This window comes from Rutidosis leptorrhynchoides, chromosome 2 (genome assembly GCF_046630445.1).
Source record: "Rutidosis leptorrhynchoides isolate AG116_Rl617_1_P2 chromosome 2, CSIRO_AGI_Rlap_v1, whole genome shotgun sequence".
NCBI lineage: Eukaryota > Viridiplantae > Streptophyta > Magnoliopsida > Asterales > Asteraceae > Rutidosis > Rutidosis leptorrhynchoides.
This window is the reverse complement of record NC_092334.1, coordinates 192,280,302-192,300,705: the sequence shown is the minus strand read 5'-3', so window position 1 is coordinate 192,300,705 and position 20,404 is coordinate 192,280,302.

The window sequence follows — 20,404 nt, the reverse complement described above, 5'->3', positions numbered from 1 at the left end:
CATGTTTATTCTCAGGTGATTATTAAGAGCTTCCGCTGTCGCATACTTAAATAAGGACGAGATTTGGAGTCCATGCTTGTATGATATTGTGTAAAAACTGCATTCAAGAAACTTATTTTGTTGTAACATATTTGTATTGTAAACCATTATGTAATGGTCGTGTGTAAACAGGATATTTTAGATTATCATTATTTGATAATCTACGTAAAGCTTTTTAAACCTTTATTGATGAAATAAAGGTTATGGTTTGTTTTAAAATGAATGCAGTCTTTGAAAAACGTCTCATATAGAGGTCAAAACCTCGCAACGAAATCAATTAATATGGAACGTTTTTTTTAATCAATAAGAACGGGACATTTCAGTTGGTATCCGAGCGTTGGTCTTAGAGAACCAGAAAATTTGCATTAGTGTGTCTTATCGAGTTTGTTAGGATGCATTAGTGAGTCTGGACTTCGACCGTGTTTTCTTTAAAAATGATTGCTTAACATTTTTGTTGGAAACTATATATTTTTAACATATGAATATTATGTGATATATTAATCTCTTATCGTGTTTGATATTATGTGATAGATGTCTACCTCTAGAACAAGTCTCATTGACTCACCTAATAATAATGAAGAGTCAAATGTAAATTGGAATGATTCGTGGACTGATTCACAAGTTCCCGAAGAGGAACCGGAAGAAGAATCGGAACCGGAAGAAGAATCGGAACCGGAAGAAGAAATAGAACCGGTGGGGGAAATAATAAAACGGTTAAGTAAAAGAGAATCCTCAACCAACCGACCAAGGTTAATTATGGTCAATGGTGTTTCCGCCAAGGAAGCAAAATATTGGGAGGATTACCAATTCTCCGATGAATCGGATTCCGACGAGAATTCCGATGATGTTATAGAAATTACCCCAACTGAATTTAAAAAGGCAAAAGAAAATAATAAGGGAAAGGGCATAAAAATAGGGAAATCTAATTCCAACCCCGATGAACTTTATATGTATCGTCAACCCCCGAAGTCCTTAAGTTGTAACAATGACCCGGGAACCTCTAAACCACCAGGTTTTTCTAAACCAATGTGGATAACGACGGCTCGTATTAGGGGAACATCATATATCCCTAGAAACTTGGCAAAACGAACCAAAACCGAACAAGAAGAAACGAGCGAGTCGGAATAAGATAGTTATATTCGTGTGGAGTAATATATGTAATATAGTGTGCTTATGCTTTATGATATATGTAAAAATTGCTTGTATTAATAAGTATTTTTTTTATGAATCTAACTCTTGTCTATTTTACAGTATAAAAACACAAAATGGATAGACAACCCAATATTTTAAGAGACCTACCCGGAGACATGATTGATGAAATCTTGTCTAGAGTCGGTCAGAATTCCTCGGCACAACTATTTAAGGCGAGATCAGTTTGTAAGACATTCGAAGAACGTTCCAAGAATGCCTTGGTTTATAAAAGGCTTTCGTTCGGAAGATGGGGAATATCACATTGGGAAATCCATAAGTTACGATGTGTTTACTTTGACGCATATATTGCGGGGAACCCAAATGCTATTTTACGCAACGGGTTAAGAAATTATTTTGACTCAGTATATCCGAATATAGGACTTCGTGATTTAGAAAAAGCAGCTAACATGCAACATAAAGAAGCATGTTATGCTTACGGGTTAGTAATGTTCGCTTCTCACCAAAGTGAGAACAAGAACATCGGGCTACAACTATTAAACAAAACGTTCCCACAAGTGACGGAGTCGGTAATTGGGGTAAGAAATGAGGTTTTTAGGTTATTACGAGACTGTTGGTCATTACGTAACCCTCGTCCCTTTGATGACGTTACAACACGCTGTCTTATCAATGGCCATAACGGTTATGTTCCACAAGACCAAGGATGGGAAGTAGTCCTAGTAAAACCAGAATGCATGACTTGTTTCTGGACGTATGAATTACGTGTCTTTATTGCCTTTGCTGAACGACTTGTGTACTAGCTAGAATTATATTCACAACTATCTTGTATCAAAGTTATTGTGTGCTATATTTCATGCTTTATGTAAAATAAGCGGTATTGTAAGTTTGTAAAATATTGTATAAAAGTTTGAACGCGAAATATTATTACAATCAGTTTTTCATATAGAATTGTAGTAGTTGAATTGTATATTAGCTACTAAGTATGAACTTAACGGGTAGGTACTACCCGAATTTAAACTTATAAAACGCTAATATGAAGAAAAAGCTTTTATAAATGAGTTCATATTATGCTACGAAATACTATTAACTACTCTTAATATTCTGTATGATTAACTTGTTCCATTTGACTATTTTGAAGGAAATGGCACCGACTACTCGACACACCGTGAATATGAATGAAGAGGAATTCCGTACTTTTCTAGCTTCAAACATAGCCGCAGTACAGGCTGCGCTACATACCAACAATAACCTTGGATCTGGCAGTACAGGAAATCGTGTAGGATGCACCTACAAAGAATTCACTGCCTGCAAACCTTTGGAATTTGATGGAACCGAAGGACCGATCGGATTGAAACGGTGGACCGAGAAGGTCGAATCGGTGTTTTCCATAAGTAAGTGTACTGAAGAGGACAAAGTGAAGTACGCTACGCATACCTTCACAGGTTCTGCGTTAACATGGTGGAATACCTATCTAGAGCAAGTGGGACAAGATGATGCGTACGCACTACCGTGGTCAGCATTCAAGCACTTGATGAACGAGAAGTACCATCCCAGAACCGAGGTCAATAAGCTCAAGACAGAACTTAGAGGGTTACGAACCCAAGGATTTGATATTACCACGTACGAAAGACGATTCACAGAATTGTGCCTATTGTGTCCGGGAGCATTCGAAGATGAGGAAGAGAAGATCGAAGCGTTTGTGAAAGGATTACCGGAAAGAATCCAAGAAGATATAAGTTCACACGAGCCCGCCTCCATACAACAGGCATGTAGAATGGCTCACAAACTAGTGAACCAGATTGAAGAAAGAATTAAAGAACAGACTGCTGAAGAGACCAATGTGAAGCAAGTCAAAAGAAAGTGGGAGGAAAACGGTGATAAGAATCACCAATACAACAACAACAGCAATCGCAACAATTATCCCAACAATCGCAACATCAATCGCAACTACAACAAATGGCCCAACAATAACAACAACAACAACAACAACAACAGCAACTACAACAATCATCCCAACAACAATAATAACCGCAACAACAACAACAATCAGAAGCAGCTATGCCAAAGGTGTGAAAAGTATCACTCGGGGTTCTGCACCAAATTTTGCAACAAGTGTAAAAGAAATGGTCATAGCGCGGCGAAGTGTGAGGTCTACGGACCAGGGGTTAATAGAACGAAAGGAACAAATGGTGTCGGAACGAGTAATGGCGGAGCAAGTAGTGTCGGAGCAAGTTATGCCAATGTAGTTTGTTATAAATGTGGAAAACCGGGCCACATTATTAGAAATTGCCCGAACCAGGAGAACACGAATGGACAAGGCCGCGGAAGAGTTTTCAATATTAATGCGGCAGAGGCACAGGAAGACCCGGAGCTTGTTACGGGTACGTTTCTTATTGACAATAAATCTGCTTACGTTTTATTTGATTCGGGTGCGGATAGAAGCTATATGAGTAGAGATTTTTGTGCTAAATTAAGTTGTCCATTGACGCCTTTGGATAGTAAATTTTTACTCGAATTAGCAAATGGTAAATTAATTTCAGCAGATAATATATGTCGGAATCGAGAAATTAAACTGGTTAGCGAAACATTTAAGATTGATTTGATACCAGTAGAGTTAGGGAGTTTTGATGTGATAATCGGTATGGACTGGTTGAAAGAAGTGAAAGCAGAGATCGTTTGTTACAAAAATGCAATTTGCATTATACGAGAAAAAGGAAAACCCTTAATGGTGTACGGAGAAAAGGGCAACACGAAGCTACATCTTATTAGTAATTTGAAGGCACAAAAACTAATAAGAAAAGGTTGCTATGCTGTTCTAGCACACGTCGAGAAAGTACAAACTGAAGAAAAGAGCATCAATGATGTTCCCATTGCAAAAGAATTTCCCGATGTATTTTCGAAAGAATTACCGGGATTACACCCACATCGATCCGTTGAATTTCAAATAGATCTTGTACCAGGAGCTGCACCAATAGCTTGTGCACCTTACAGACTCGCACCCAGCGAGATGAAAGAACTGCAAAGCCAATTACAAGAACTTTTAGAGCGTGGTTTCATTCGACCAAGCACATCACCGTGGGGAGCTCCTGTTTTGTTTGTCAAGAAGAAAGATGGTACATTCAGGTTGTGTATCGACTACCGAGAGTTGAACAAACTTACCATCAAGAACCGCTACCCACTACCGAGAATCGACGACTTATTTGATCAACTACAAGGCTCGTCTGTTTATTCAAAGATTGACTTACGTTCCGGGTATCATCAAATGCGGGTGAAAGAAGATGATATTCCAAAGACTGCTTTCAGAACACGTTACGGTCATTACGAGTTTATGGTCATGCCGTTTGGTTTAACTAATGCACCAGCTGTGTTCATGGACCTTATGAACCGAGTGTGTGGACCATACCTTGACAAGTTTGTCATTGTTTTCATTGATGACATACTTATTTACTCAAAGAATGACCAAGAACACGGTGAACATTTGAGAAAGGTGTTAGAAGTATTGAGGAAGGAAGAATTGTACGCTAAGTTTTTAAAGTGTGCATTTTGGTTGGAAGAAGTTCAATTCCTCAGTCACATAGTGAACAAAGAAGGTATTAAGGTGGATCCGGCAAAGATAGAAACTGTTAAAAAGTGGGAAACCCCGAAAACTCCGAAACACATACGCCAGTTTTTAGGACTAGCTGGTTACTACAGAAGGTTCATCCAAGACTTTTCCAGAATAGCAAAACCCTTGACTGCATTAACGCATAAAGGGAAGAAATTTGAATGGAATGATGAACAAGAGAAAGCGTTTCAGTTATTGAAGAAAAAGCTAACTACGGCACCTATATTGTCATTGCCTGAAGGGAATGATGATTTTGTGATTTATTGTGACGCATCAAAGCAAGGTCTCGGTTGTGTATTAATGCAACGAACGAAGGTGATTGCTTATGCGTCTAGACAATTGAAGATTCACGAACAAAATTATACGACGCATGATTTGGAATTAGGCGCGATTGTTTTTGCATTAAAGACTTGGAGGCACTACTTATATGGGGTCAAAAGTATTATATATACCGACCACAAAAGTCTTCAACACATATTTAATCAGAAACAACTGAATATGAGGCAGCGTAGGTGGATTGAATTATTGAATGATTACGACTTTGAGATTCGTTACCACCCGGGGAAGGCAAATGTGGTAGCCGATGCCTTGAGCAGGAAGGACAGAGAACCCATTCGAGTAAAATCTATGAATATAATGATTCATAATAACCTTACTACTCAAATAAAGGAGGCGCAACAAGGAGTTTTAAAAGAGGGAAATTTAAAGGATGAAATACCCAAAGGATCGGAGAAGCATCTTAATATTCGGGAAGACGGAACCCGGTATAGGGCTGAAAGGATTTGGGTACCAAAATTTGGAGATATGAGAGAAATGGTACTTAGAGAAGCTCATAAAACCAGATACTCAATACATCCTGGAACGGGGAAGATGTATAAGGATCTCAAGAAACATTTTTGGTGGCCGGGTATGAAAGCCGATGTTGCTAAATACGTAGGAGAATGTTTGACGTGTTCTAAGGTTAAAGCTGAGCATCAGAAACCATCAGGTCTACTTCAACAACCCGAAATCCCGGAATGGAAATGGGAAAATATTACCATGGATTTCATCACTAAATTGCCAAGGACTGCAAGTGGTTTTGTTACTATTTGGGTAATAGTTGATTGTCTCACCAAATCAGCACACTTTCTGCCAATAAGAGAAGATGACAAGATGGAGAAGTTAGCACGACTGTATTTGAAGGAAGTCGTCTCCAGACATGGAATACCAATCTCTATTATCTCTGATAGGGATGGCAGATTTATTTCAAGATTCTGGCAGACATTACAGCAAGCATTAGGAACTCGTCTAGACATGAGTACTGCCTATCATCCACAAACTGATGGACAGAGCGAAAGGACGATACAAACGCTTGAAGACATGCTACGAGCATGTGTTATTGATTTCGGAAACAGTTGGGATCGACATCTACCGTTAGCAGAATTTTCCTACAACAACATCTACCATTCAAGCATTGAGATGGCGCCGTTTGAAGCACTTTATGGTAGAAAGTGCAGGTCTCTGATTTGTTGGAGTGAAGTGGGGGATAGACAGATTACGGGTCCGGAGATTATACAAGAAACTACCGAGAAGATCATCCAAATTCAACAACGGTTGAAAACCGCCCAAAGTCGACAAAAGAGCTACGCTGACATTAAAAGAAAAGATATAGAATTTGAAATTGGAGAGATGGTCATGCTTAAAGTTGCACCTTGGAAAGGCGTTGTTCGATTTGGTAAACGAGGGAAATTAAATCCAAGGTATATTGGACCATTCAAGATTATTGATCGTGTCGGACCAGTAGCTTACCGACTTGAGTTACCTCAACAACTCGCGGCTGTACATAACACTTTCCAAGTCTCGAATTTGAAGAAATGTTTTGCTAAAGAAGATCTCACTATTCCGTTAGATGAAATCCAAATCAACTAAAAACTTCAATTCATCGAAGAACCCGTCGAAATAATGGATCGTGAGGTTAAAAGACTTAAGAAAAACAAGATACCAATTGTTAAGGTTCGATGGAATGCTCGTAGAGGACCCGAGTTCACCTGGGAGTGTGAAGATCAGATGAAGAAGAAATACCCGCATCTATTTCCAGAAGATTCGTCAACACCTTCAACAGCTTAAAATTTCGGGACGAAATTTATTTAACAGGTAGGTACTGTAGTGACCCGAACTTTTCCATGTTTATATATATTAATTGAGATTGATATTTACATGATTAAATGTTTCCAACATGTTAAACAATCAAACTTGTTAAGACTTGATTAATTGAAATATGTTTCATATAGACAATTGACCACCCAAGTTGACCGGTGATTCACGAACGTTAAAACTTGTAAAAACTATATGATGACATATATATGGATATATATATAGTTAACATGATACTATGATAAGTAAACATATCATTAAGTATATTAACAATGAACTACATATGTAAAAACAAGACTACTAACTTAATGATTTTTAAACGAGACATATATGTAACGATTATCGTTGTAAAGGCGTTTAATGTATATATATCACATTAAGAGATATTCATACATGATAATATCATGATAATATAATAATTTAAAATCTCATTTGATATTATAAACATTGGGTTAACAACATTTAACAAGATCGTTAACCTAAAGGTTTCAAAACAACACTTACATGTAACGACTAACGATGACTTAATGAATCAGTTAAAATGTATATACATGTAGTGTTTTAATATGTATTTATACACTTTTGGAAGACTTCAATACACTTATCAAAATACTTCTACTTAACAAAAATGCTTACAATTACATCCTCGTTCAGTTTCATCAACAATTCTACTCGTATGCACCCGTATTCGTACTCGTACAATACACAGCTTTTAGATGTATGTACTATTGGTATATACACTCCAATGATCAGCTCTTAGCAGCCCATGTGAGTCACCTAACACATGTGGGAACCATCATTTGGCAACTAGCATGAAATATCTCATAAAATTACAAAAATATGAGTAATCATTCATGACTTATTTACATGAAAACAAAATTACATATCCTTTATATCTAATCCATACACCAACGACCAAAAACACCTACAAACACTTTCATTCTTCAATTTTCTTCATCTAATTGATCTCTCTCAAGTTCTATCTTCAAGTTCTAAGTGTTTTTCATATATTTTTCAAGTTCTAGTTACATAAAATCAAGAATACTTTCAAGTTTGCTAGCTCACTTCCAATCTTGTAAGGTGATCATCCAACCTCAAGAAATCTTTGTTTCTTACAGTAGGTTATCATTCTAATACAAGGTAATAATCATATTCAAACTTTGGTTCAATTTCTATAACTATAACAATCTTATTTCAAGTGATGATCTTACTTGAACTTGTTTTCGTGTCATGATTCTGCTTCAAGAACTTCGAGCCATCCAAGGATCCATTGAAGCTAGATCCATTTTTTCTATTTTCCAGTAGGTTTATCCAAGGAACTTAAGGTAGTAATGATGTTCATAACATCATTCGATTCATACATATAAAGCTATCTTATTCGAAGGTTTAAACTTGTAATCACTAGAACATAGTTTAGTTAATTCTAAACTTGTTCGCAAACAAAAGTTAATCCTTCTAAATTGACTTTTAAAATCAACTAAACACATGTTCTATATCTATATGATATGCTAACTTAATGATTTAAAACCTGGAAACACGAAAAACACCGTAAAACCGGATTTACGCCGTCGTAGTAACACCGCGGGCTGTTTTGGGTTAGTTAATTAAAAACTATGATAAACTTTGATTTAAAAGTTGTTATTCTGAGAAAATGATTGTTATTATGAACATGAAACTATATCCAAAAATTATGGTTAAACTCAAAGTGGAAGTATGTTTTCTAAAATGGTCATCTAGACGTCGTTCTTTCGACTGAAATGACTACCTTTACAAAAACGACTTGTAACTTATTTTTCCGACTATAAACCTATACTTTTTCTGTTTATATTCATAAAATAGAGTTCAATATGAAACCATAGCAATTTGATTCACTCAAAACGGATTTAAAATGAAGAAGTTATGGGTAAAACAAGATTGGATAATTTTTCTCATTTTAGCTACGTGAAAATGGGTAACAAATCTATTCCAACCATAACTTAATCAACTTGTATTGTATATTATGTAATCTTGAGATACCATAGACACGTATACAATGTTTCGACCTATCATGTCGACACATCTATATATATTTCGGAACAACCATAGACACTCTATATGTGAATGTTGGAGTTAGCTATACAGGGTTGAGGTTGATTCCAAAATATATATAGTTTGAGTTGTGATCAATACTGAGATACGTATACACTGGGTCGTGGATTGATTCAAGATAATATTTATCGATTTATTTCTGTACATCTAACTGTGGACAACTAGTTGTAGGTTACTAACGAGGACAGCTGACTTAATAAACTTAAAACATCAAAATATATTAAAAGTGTTGTAAATATATTTTGAACATACTTTGATATATATGTATATATTGTTATAGGTTCGTGAATCAACCAGTGGCCAAGTCTTACTTCCCGAGGAAGTAAAAATCTGTGAAAGTGAGTTATAGTCCCACTTTTAAAATCTAATATTTTTGGGATGAGAATACATGCAGGTTTTATAAATGATTTACAAAATAGACACAAGTACGTGAAACTACATTCTATGGTTGAATTATCGAAATCGAATATGCCCCTTTTTATTAAGTCTGGTAATCTAAGAATTAGGGAACAGACACCCTAATTGACGCGAATCCTAAAGATAGATCTATTGGGCCTAACAAACCCCATCCAAAGTACCGGATGCTTTAGTACTTCGAAATTTATATCATATCCGAAGGGTGTCCCGGAATGATGGGGATATTCTTATATATGCATCCTGTTAATGTCGGTTACCAGGTGTTCACCATATGAATGATTTTTATCTCTATGTATGGGATGTGTATTGAAATATGAAATCTTGTGGTCTATTATTATGATTTGATATATATAGGTTAAACCTATAACTCACCAACATTTTTGTTGACGTTTTAAGCATGTTTATTCTCAGGTGATTATTAAGAGCTTCCGCTGTCGCATACTTAAATAAGGACGAGATTTGGAGTCCATGCTTGTATGATATTGTGTAAAAACTGCATTCAAGAAACTTATTTTGTTGTAACATATTTGTATTGTAAACCATTATGTAATGGTCGTGTGTAAACAGGATATTTTAGATTATCATTATTTGATAATCTACGTAAAGCTTTTTAAACCTTTATTGATGAAATAAAGGTTATGGTTTGTTTTAAAATGAATGCAGTCTTTGAAAAACGTCTCATATAGAGGTCAAAACCTCGCAACGAAATCAATTAATATGGAACGTTTTTTTTAATCAATAAGAACGGGACATTTCATAAGCTAACGCTTAGTGAGTGAGAATATACTACATACATATATATGCATAAAATGGACACGTTACACAAGTAAATTAAATAACGCATACCGGAGCATCCAAGCATAAAGGCAAGCTAAGCTAAGCATACCGTACGATCACTAAGCATCAAGCTAAAAATAACAACAAATATAAGTTCACCAACGACGATGTGAACAATGCCAATAAGCTACACCCGGAGGGTTAGCTACATCACAACAATACGACAATATATAAAACAATATACAAATGTCCAAGGTTAACCCCTTAACCCAATACCGGAACCGACTACCAATTACCAACATGAAGATTTGCCGAACTACACGAGCCTTAGTAAATCCGCATCCATACGAGACTACTATCTTCAATACCACAACAAACATCGAGGTTGGCCAAACTACACGAGCCTTAGTAATCCGCAACCACACTAGATCACTACCTTAATAAGATGACCGAACTACACGCGTCATCGTGAATCCGCATCCACACGTGACTCACTTCTCCCATCAACCCTTCGCCATTGGGGTTATCCAATTCACAACACGATTCAATATCAACCCTTCTGTAGCGACCCGAAAAAATCGTCATTGACGGCGCCGTCTACTTAGGTCCCGTTACGTGGTCATAAGTTTGTAAAACAACGTTTGACCAAAAGTATGTCGCATTCATTTCATAAGTAAAGATGTTTCAAGTGTTACAAAGTAGTTCAAAGGCTAGTTACGTTACAACATTTTAAGTACAAATGAAACCTATGCGACACAAATTTAAGTAAAGTCAAAAGAAGCTCGGTATGCATGTATACTCGACATCCAAGCAAGTATCAAAAAGTAGAGTGTGGAAACATGTATCATTTAGCGTTCAAGGACCTGAGAAAACATATAAAAAACTGTCAACGAAAAACGTTGGTGAAATCATAGGTGTAAAAGTAACGTTGTCTTTGAACCACAAGATTTATTATAGTTGATTATCCAAATCGTTTGTATTCCAAAAGTATGTTCACGAGCACCCAATTATCAAGACTTAACTATTTTTTACCCTGTTACGTAGTGTTAGAATATACACTATACTCGAAAATATATTTCATCCGCTAACGGTAGCGAACCGTCCGAATGAGGGCTCGTCAAGCCCAATGCGATCACATAACATAAGTTCACGTTTACACCCTGCAAGTGTAACTAATGATAATTGAATTGAGGCTTTTCGTTCTAACTTGCTGTGGAATGTTTGTTTCCGTACTTGTGTTCAAAACATAAAAGTATGATACGTATATGTTTCTCATCCCATAGTTTAAAAGTAAAAGTTGTTGAAAAGGTGGGACTATGATCTCACCTTGGTTGCACGAATAGTATAATGTACTTCACAAAGTAACGTGTGCAAGAACGAATGCTAGTCTTGACCTAAACAAATAGGTTCGTATTAATATCGGTAAACACGGTCGGTCAAAGTGTTCAATTAGTCCAATGGCTCGTTACGACTCGATAATATAGCATGTGAGTTACGTTGTCAAGTTTCATGCAAGATACAAGTATGAAAGCACGTTAGAATGATTGCATAATTATTCGGTTAAGTTTGATCAAAAGTCGACTTTGGTCGGGTCAAAGTCAACAAAAAAGTCAACAAGTTCGGGTCGGGTCCTGAACTATTTTTCTGAGGTTTTTAATCATATATAAGCATGTTAGAACAAGTTACATGTGAATCAGAGGTGTGTAGCATAGTTAGAATTAAACGAAAAATGACCAACCAAATCAGAACCTGATAGTTCATCTGGACGGCGTCCAGATTGGCTGGACGGCGTCCAGATTTGCTGGACGGCATCCAGATGTGAAGGCCTGGATGGTGTCCAAGAATCTGGACGGCGTCTAGATCAGTGCACAGGTCTGATTGCTGATATTGCACAAGTGCACGAATCAAAACATGTATCTTATATCATCAGAAAGGTATTTTGATGAGGAAAACAACTAAACACATTTCATCAATCAATTTACCACTTACAATAACCAAAACCGCATTTAATGCTCATCGTTAATTGCATTCAAGTCCATTGAATGCGTTTCATGATTAGGGCAACCAATTTACATGTATGATATGCCGTTTCGAAGGTAATTAAACATACATTGCAACTAAACAGTTACAAGCAACATTGTCAAGCATTTAAGGCATCAAAATTCACATTGAAGACCACCAAACCCTAACCAAAAATCATAAACTCATAAATCATGTTATTGAAGTTTTCTTAATCAACCTACACATCAAAATGAAGCTAGTGATGCTAGTAACACAATTAATACTTGCACTTTAGCATATCAACAACATTAATCATCCAAAACTCAAGATCACACACACACTTTTCAAGTTCATGCTAGTTATACTAAAATAATGAGATCGAGCATATAAATCACATAATCATGTTAGACTTGAGCCATAGACACTAACTAATACTTCTATAAGTTAAAAACATCAAGAACACAAAATCTAGTGTTTTTAGAAAGTTACCCAAATGCAATAAAGTTGGTATGGATTCGAAGAGGAAGATGCAAGGATTCCGAATATGTAATTTGTTTTAGTTGATGCTTGCTAGATCGAAAATAGATGATGAATCTTTGAGTTGGTTGTTTGAGAGAGAAGTTGAAAGTAAGAGAGAAAGTGAAAAGATGAATGAATGGAGGAGGATGGAGTTGACTAGTTGACATAGTCATCTTTTTTGCCCTCTTAGCAAGTTTAGTCCCTCAAGTTTGATTCGAGTGCGTAAATTACCTAAACGAAATATTTTAAAACGCGTATTAACGGGAGATGTTATAATTATATAACGGACTTAAAATAGTATAACGGAAAGTAAACAGAAAAAGACGGGATGTTACATTACCTACTCCTTAAAAGAAATTTTGTCCCGAAATTTAAGTAGGCGTAGTAGTCGTTGTTTCTTCCTCGGGATCTTGTGTTTCCGAATTCACGAATAGATAAGGGTATTTCCTTTACATTTGATCTAGTCTCTCCCAAGTAAACTCGGGTCCCCTTTTGGCGTTCCAACGGACCTTGACAATTTCAATTCGGCTTTGTTTTAGCGTTTTGTTGGAGTGGTCCACAATTTCAACCGGTTCTTCCATGAAATGAAGTTTGTCATCAATAGTAAGCTCCTCATGAGGGATGACGAGTTTGGGTTCGGCAAGACACTTCTTCAAATTAGAGACATGGAAAGTAGGATGCACGGAGCTCAATTGAGGCGGAAGATCTAAACGATAAGAAACGGTTCCAACACGCTCCAAAATTTCGAAAGGACCAATATACCGTGGATTTAGTTTCTCGCGTTTCCCGAAATGGATTACACCTTTCCAAGGTGCGACTTTTAACATTACGCGATCACCGACTTGGAATTTGAGGTCGTTGCGTCTAGTGTCGGTATAGCTCTTTTGATGACTACGGGCTGTCCTAAGCCTATATCGGATTTGAACGATCTTTTCGATTGTTTCATGAATGAGTTTGGGTCCGGTGATTTGTGTGTCGCCTACTTCGGCCCAACAAAGAGGTGAACGACATTTTTGGCCATATAACGCTTCAAAAGTTGCGGCGTTGATACTCGCGTGGTAACTATTGTTGTAGGAGAATTCAGCAAGAGGCAAGTGCTTGTCCCAAGCTTTTCCAAAATCGATAACGCAAGCTCATAGCATATCTTCCAAAGTTTGAATTGTGCGTGCGCTTTGTCAATCGGTTTGTGGATGATATGCGGTGCTCATGTCTAAACGCGTTCCCAACGCTTCTTGTAAAGTACGCCAAAATCTAGAAACAAAATGACCATTTCGGTCAGAAATTATCGATAAAGGTACACCGTGACGGGCCACGATCTCTTTAATGTAAAGTTGTGCAAGTTTTTCCATGTTGTCGGTCTCCTTCATGGTGATGAAATGTGCGGATTTGGTAAGACGGTCAACAATAACCCAAATAGTATCATAACCGCCCACCGTCTTTGGTATTTGGTGATAAAATCCATCGTTATCCTTTTCCACTTCCATTGCGGGATCTCGGGTTGTTGAAGTAGTCCGGACGGTCTTTGATGTTCGGCTTTGACTTTGGAGCAACTTAGGCATTTTCCAACATAAGTAGCGACGTCCCTTTTAATGTTCGGCCACCAATGTTGTTCCTTGAGATCGTGGTACATCTTATTGGCACCGGGGTGAATCGAATATCTTGAATTATGGGCTTCGTCTAAAATAAGGCTTCGTAGGTCTCCATAACTAGGCACCCAAATTCTTCCGGCGAAATATCGGAGTCCGGTTTCTTTAACTTCGAATCAAGAGGCGAGGACGTTCAAGTGTTCGAGAGAGATGTTTTCATCCTTGAGAGCCTCATCTTGGGCTACACGAATTTGATTATTAATATTGGTGTGGATGGTGATGTTTAAAGGTCGGACACGAAGAGACACCACTCTTTCCTTTCGACTTAAGGCATCGGCTACTATGTTTGCCTTCCTGGGATGGTAACGAAGCTCGCAATCATAATCGTTCAATGTTTCAATCCACCGTCGTCGTCTCATGTTTAGTTGTTTTTGATCGAAGATGTGTTGAAGGCTTTTGTGATCGGTGAAGATAGTACTCTTGGTTCCATAAAGATAGTGTCTCCACATTTTAAGTGCAAAGACAACGGCTCCAAGTTCGAGTGTAACGACCCTGGATTTTCCAACGTTTAATTAATAATGTTTATTATTAATACTTGTGATTTAATGAATGTATTTCTATACATTTACTTGTTACCATGCATGACTTTTAAATGCCCGACACGTCTTTGTGACGCACGAACTTTACACGAATAATATTTTTGAATATTATTTACATTCATGATTAATTGTTATTAATCATTTTTAATTAACTAAGGTTACTAGTTAATTACTTGGGCTCTTATTGGATTAAATTGTTAATTACTTGAACATGGGTTTTTATTAATGATAATGGACCTAGAAGCCCACCATACTTATCTTAATGGATTAATTTAGGAGCCCTTTTGTTGTAAGTAGTCCATTAAGGTTTAACTAGTTAATTAGTGCATAAAGAATCTAGTTACTACATACTTACACCTAGTTCCCATGTAAGCTAACCTTATAACCAACTTTTAAGACAATTACATGCAAGTGACTTGTGGGTTTTTCCTTCCCCCTTTGAACCCCTAACCGTAGGCCAAAGTAGAGACAAAGGGAGCTCACATTTTTTTTTTTTTGAAATACTTATTCACTACTTCATTCACTTCTCACTCACACACATACTTGCAACTTCTTTTTCTCTCATTTTCTCTCAAATATTGTAAGTAACATGAGACTTTTCCTCTATTTTTTTCTTCATCTAAAACCGAACCAAACACCTCATCATCATCAATCTTTGTTGTTGTTTGATTACTTGTAGTTGTTGTTGTTTACTTACATGTTGTTAAGAATCAAACTCTTTAGTTTGTTCTTCATATTATCTTGTTTATTCAAGAACATACAAGAACAAAACATTCTAGTTTATGTTCCACATTTATTGTTTTAAAAGATTGTAAGTTCATGAGTTAAAACCATACTTGAAGTTCATGTTGTAAACTTAAAGTTTACTTCCTTAAAGATCAAGACTTTGGCTTGAATCTTTAAAAGTATGAACAACCATGAACTTGTTACTTGTTTATTTAGTTTATTACTTCATTTCCTAGCACTTTAAATTTGTGATTATGGTTTTGTTGGTCAAGTGTTACTACTTAATCTTGATCTCATACTTTCTTGAACTAAAAGCTAACTTTATAAGTTCAAGAACATGGAAGTTTAACTTTCTAGTTACAACTTCACATATATATGAAAGATCTAAGTTTCTATAGCTTATGGTCTACTTATTTTGTCATAAACAAAAGCTTGAAAGCTTACATATACTTTACAAGATGAAAATCTAAGTTTTATAGCTTATGGTTTCATTAAAGTAAAGATTCAAGTGTTATTACTTATGATCTAACTTAAGAACTTTGGATCTAGACTTTTGGGTCTTGGATCTTCAAGATCTAACTAAGAACTATGTTCTACAACTTAAGATCTTGATTAGTTAGTTTACTTTCAAGTTTGTAGTTCAATATTACTTTTATAATTCATGTATGTGTCAAATCTAAGATCTTGATGTAACTTTGGTTCATCAAACTACTTGCAACACTTAATTGAGTTGTGCTACTTATCTTAGACTTACACTTGTGTTATGATGGTCAAAACTTGGTAAAAATTATGTAAACACATCAACGAGTTGTACACTTGAAGCTATATGCATCAAGGATGAGAACCGTGATGAACATCAAGCACCAAGAACCCATCAGAACCTAGTGTTTACTATTTTCTGGAACTGATCTGAATACCCGGACTACTGTAAAGTTTATTTTCAATTATATCTATTCGAGTAGATAATTTTTCGTTTAAGACTCGTCTTAATCCGAGTTACGGTTTAGGATCTATGGCCCTCCGAACGTCACTATGTCCTTTTAACGTTGTGCTAAAAATTCTGACCTACTCGCACTTAAACCGTCGCCACGGTCAAACGAAGACGAGTTTGGTTCTGGAATTTTTACAGCAACTAAAGGACTTATATACGGAGCCATGGCCACTGGTCTCACCTTATTTCAGTAGGCATAGAGGCCGTGGTGACTGATCGAAGTCAGCCTTTGTTTTAAACTCTTTTCTAGAATGAAACTTACTTTATACTTTTGTTTGATGATGAATGATGATGACCCTTAAGACCTAATTTACATACTTTTAAACCTATTGGGATGATTTACTGACTTAGTAATATTTGACTTAGGTTGAGGACTTTCCGGACCTACATACTTGCTTACTTCCCGACTCAACTTTACTACTACTTTACCACTGTGAGTTATATCATCCCTTTTTACTTTAACTATTTTGGGAACTGAGAATACATGCGCATTTTATGTTTTACATACTAGGCACGAGTACTTAAACTTTATATATGTGTGGGTTATACAATGGCGTAAACATTCCCTTTAGCTCGGTAACGTTTAGTCATTGGTTTTTGAACCGATGAATGCGAATCTTAGATATGGATCCATAGGGTTTGACATCCCCACTCGGGCTAGTAGTGTTAGCATTTAACGGGTGTTTAATACTTCGTAAACATACGCACTCGCCAAGTGTACTTTCAGGGGGTTATAAACGTTAAGTTAGTTACCAAGTGCCCACGGTTAAACATATACTTTATCATACTGTTTTGAAACGCTCTTTGTAGCACTGAAATCTCGTGGCCTACCTTACTTTACTGTTATACTTAAACTATAGCTCACCAACCTTTGTGTTGACGTTTTTAAGCATGTTTTTCTCATGTGCTTAAGGTTGCTTCCGCTGTTGTACTAGACATGCCTCGTAGACTTCCGCTATGCTTTACTAGAGATATCACCGCATGAAATACTTTATCTTGCATTCAAACTTTAATACTTTTGAAACAATGATTTGTAATGACCTAAGGGTCACGCACTATTATCTTTGCTTCTATTCATAGAAGCATACTTTTGATGTAAAACATTCGACATTAGTTATGACGTCACCTTTTATCATGAATGCAAACTTGTATTGAAAACGTATATAGTGTTTGACCTTGTAATGATCCTGTTGTTGATGGTCCGTACATGTTGATTTAGTACGGGGCGTCACATTTGGTATCAGAGCATTGGTTGTAGGGAATTAGGTTGCATTAGTGAGTCAAGACCCGACCGAGTAGGATTCACTAATAGGACTAATCTACAACTTGCTAGTTTACTTGTTTCTGCAAAACTTGCTGCATGCTGCTGCTTACTTTTACTACTATATGCCGTATGCTATTACATGATTTCACTACTGCATGCTATCATCTATTTTCGATTGCATGATACTTGCCGTTATTGCCATGCTATTTACTGCTATACATGATTTAGACTGTCATAGTTACTTTGCCTAATACGTGCTTGCTTTATGACTTACTGACATGGAAAAAGTTCTTTTTCCTTGTTCAGATGTCGGATATTCCACCTGCTATCATTTTGGGCAGCGACACAGACTCATCAGTCACTTCACCTGCCACTGTTGCCGATCCTCAGATCTCGTCGGTGACACCCTCTAGTGACTCAGGCGCTTCGTCCTCTGGAGTTAGTAGTCATGCACCTGGCCCGATGGTTACTTCTGACGGAGCCGAGGACCTCCCAGAGATTCCAGCTCCACCTGCCCCAGGACCTCAGGAGCCACAGCCCAGCCCCGGTGGTGTTGTGATTCCCGTGGAATTTGGGGAAGGTCCATTCCGTAATCAGCATCGCCATTGGTGCCGACGCGCTCCTGATGGACGTCTCGTGCCGATCAGACCCGCCAAATACCGACAGATGATGGCCGCCCGAGGAGAGCCAGTACAGCCACCCGTGCAGCCACCTCCACATGATTCGGACGACCCATCCTCCGCTGACTCTTTATCCGACGGCACCTCCTCAGACGACTCCAGTGACGATGATTCTGATGAGGACCCTGATGATGCACCTGTACAGCCACCCTCCACCCCGCCGAAGAAGCGGTACCATTTCGATGGCACCTTCATTCCAGGTATCAATGGAGGTCGAGCATTCACTGACGCATATGGTCGGCATCGTAGGGTTACCGCCCGTAAGCGGCTTGTGCCGTATCCTGCTGATCCCTTCATCCGTAAGCCTTACCGCTTCGCAGCCTCTACTTCAGGAGCCGGACCGTCTGCACCACCAGCTCCACCAGCACCACCCGTACCGACTGCACCGCCTGCTCCACCATCCCCCTCTGTCGAGGAACTGATGAGGGAGGTGGAGATCCTCCATGCTTGGGTAACTGAGATCGAGGACCAGATGTCCCACGTATTGGACATCCTACACCCACCTTCACCATAGGACCTTTGTAGTAGATTTCATTATGTAATCTTGTTGTAGTTTCATGTTTCACTTATGTATTGTATGAACCTATGCGAATGTATGCAACTTATTATTATTAATGAATGGAACCTTGCATTATTTAATTCTTACAAAGTGTTCTATTTACGTTACTGTATGATGATTCTGTGGTATTTGTACCTGGTTGCATTACTTAATAAACATGTGATGTGTTGATTCCATGTTGGTTACCATATACTTTATTATTACTATTTGAATACTGGATTTTGACTTGAGTCAAAATTTTTGTTTAGAACATCATGGCCAATAGAAGATCGACACCGACCACAGCCCAAATCAAGGAAATGATTGCCGAAAGGGTAGCCGTAGCCATTGCGGAAATGCAACCCCAAGCCCCGCCACTACCGGTTATTCAGCCCATTCGTAATGGGTGCACGTACAAAGATTTCCAAAGATGCAAGCCCCATAACTTTAGTGGAATGGAGGGGCCAGTTGGTCTCACTAGGTGGTTTGAAAAACTAGAATCTGTATTCCGAGTTAGCAACTGCTCAGAGGCAAACAAGACAAAATATGCCTCTTGTACACTGGCGGATGGCGCCCTCACTTGGTGGAACACAATGGCTCAAGCCAAGGGTATTGATGTGGCGTATGCCATGCCATGGGAAGAATTCAAAGCAGCCATGATTGAAGAGTATTGTCCGAGAACTGAGATCCAGAAGATGGAGATTGAGTTTATGCAGTTGAAGGTTGTGGGGAACGATCTCGATAGGTACAATCGTAGGTATTTGGAACTAGCCCTGATGTGTCCTACCATGGTCACTCCGGAATTCAAGCATATGGAGAGATACTTGTGGGGACTTCCTAAGTCCATTAAGGGAAATGTCACCTCGTCCAAGCCACCAAATGTCCAGGAAGCAATGCGCATGGCAAACACTTTAATGAACCAAATTATCATCGACGAACCGGAAAAGGCTAGGTCTGAAGCGGGTAGTAGTGATAAGCGAAAGTGGGATAACAACAAGGGTAGAACCTATGATCAAAACTCGGCGAAGCGACATGAGGGTTTCAAAGGAAACAACAACGGTGGAAATCCCAATCCGAACACCAATTCGAACCCCAACTACAAGGGTACCCTACTGCAATGCAAGAGGTGCTATAAGCACCATATCGGGTATTGTAATGTGGTTTGTGAAAAGTGCCAACGGACTGGACATATCGGTAAGGACTGCAAGGTCACCACCCTGAATGTGAAGGCGAACCCCAATGGACCGAAAAAGTGCTACGAATGCGAACAGACGGGCCATTTCAGAAATGCAT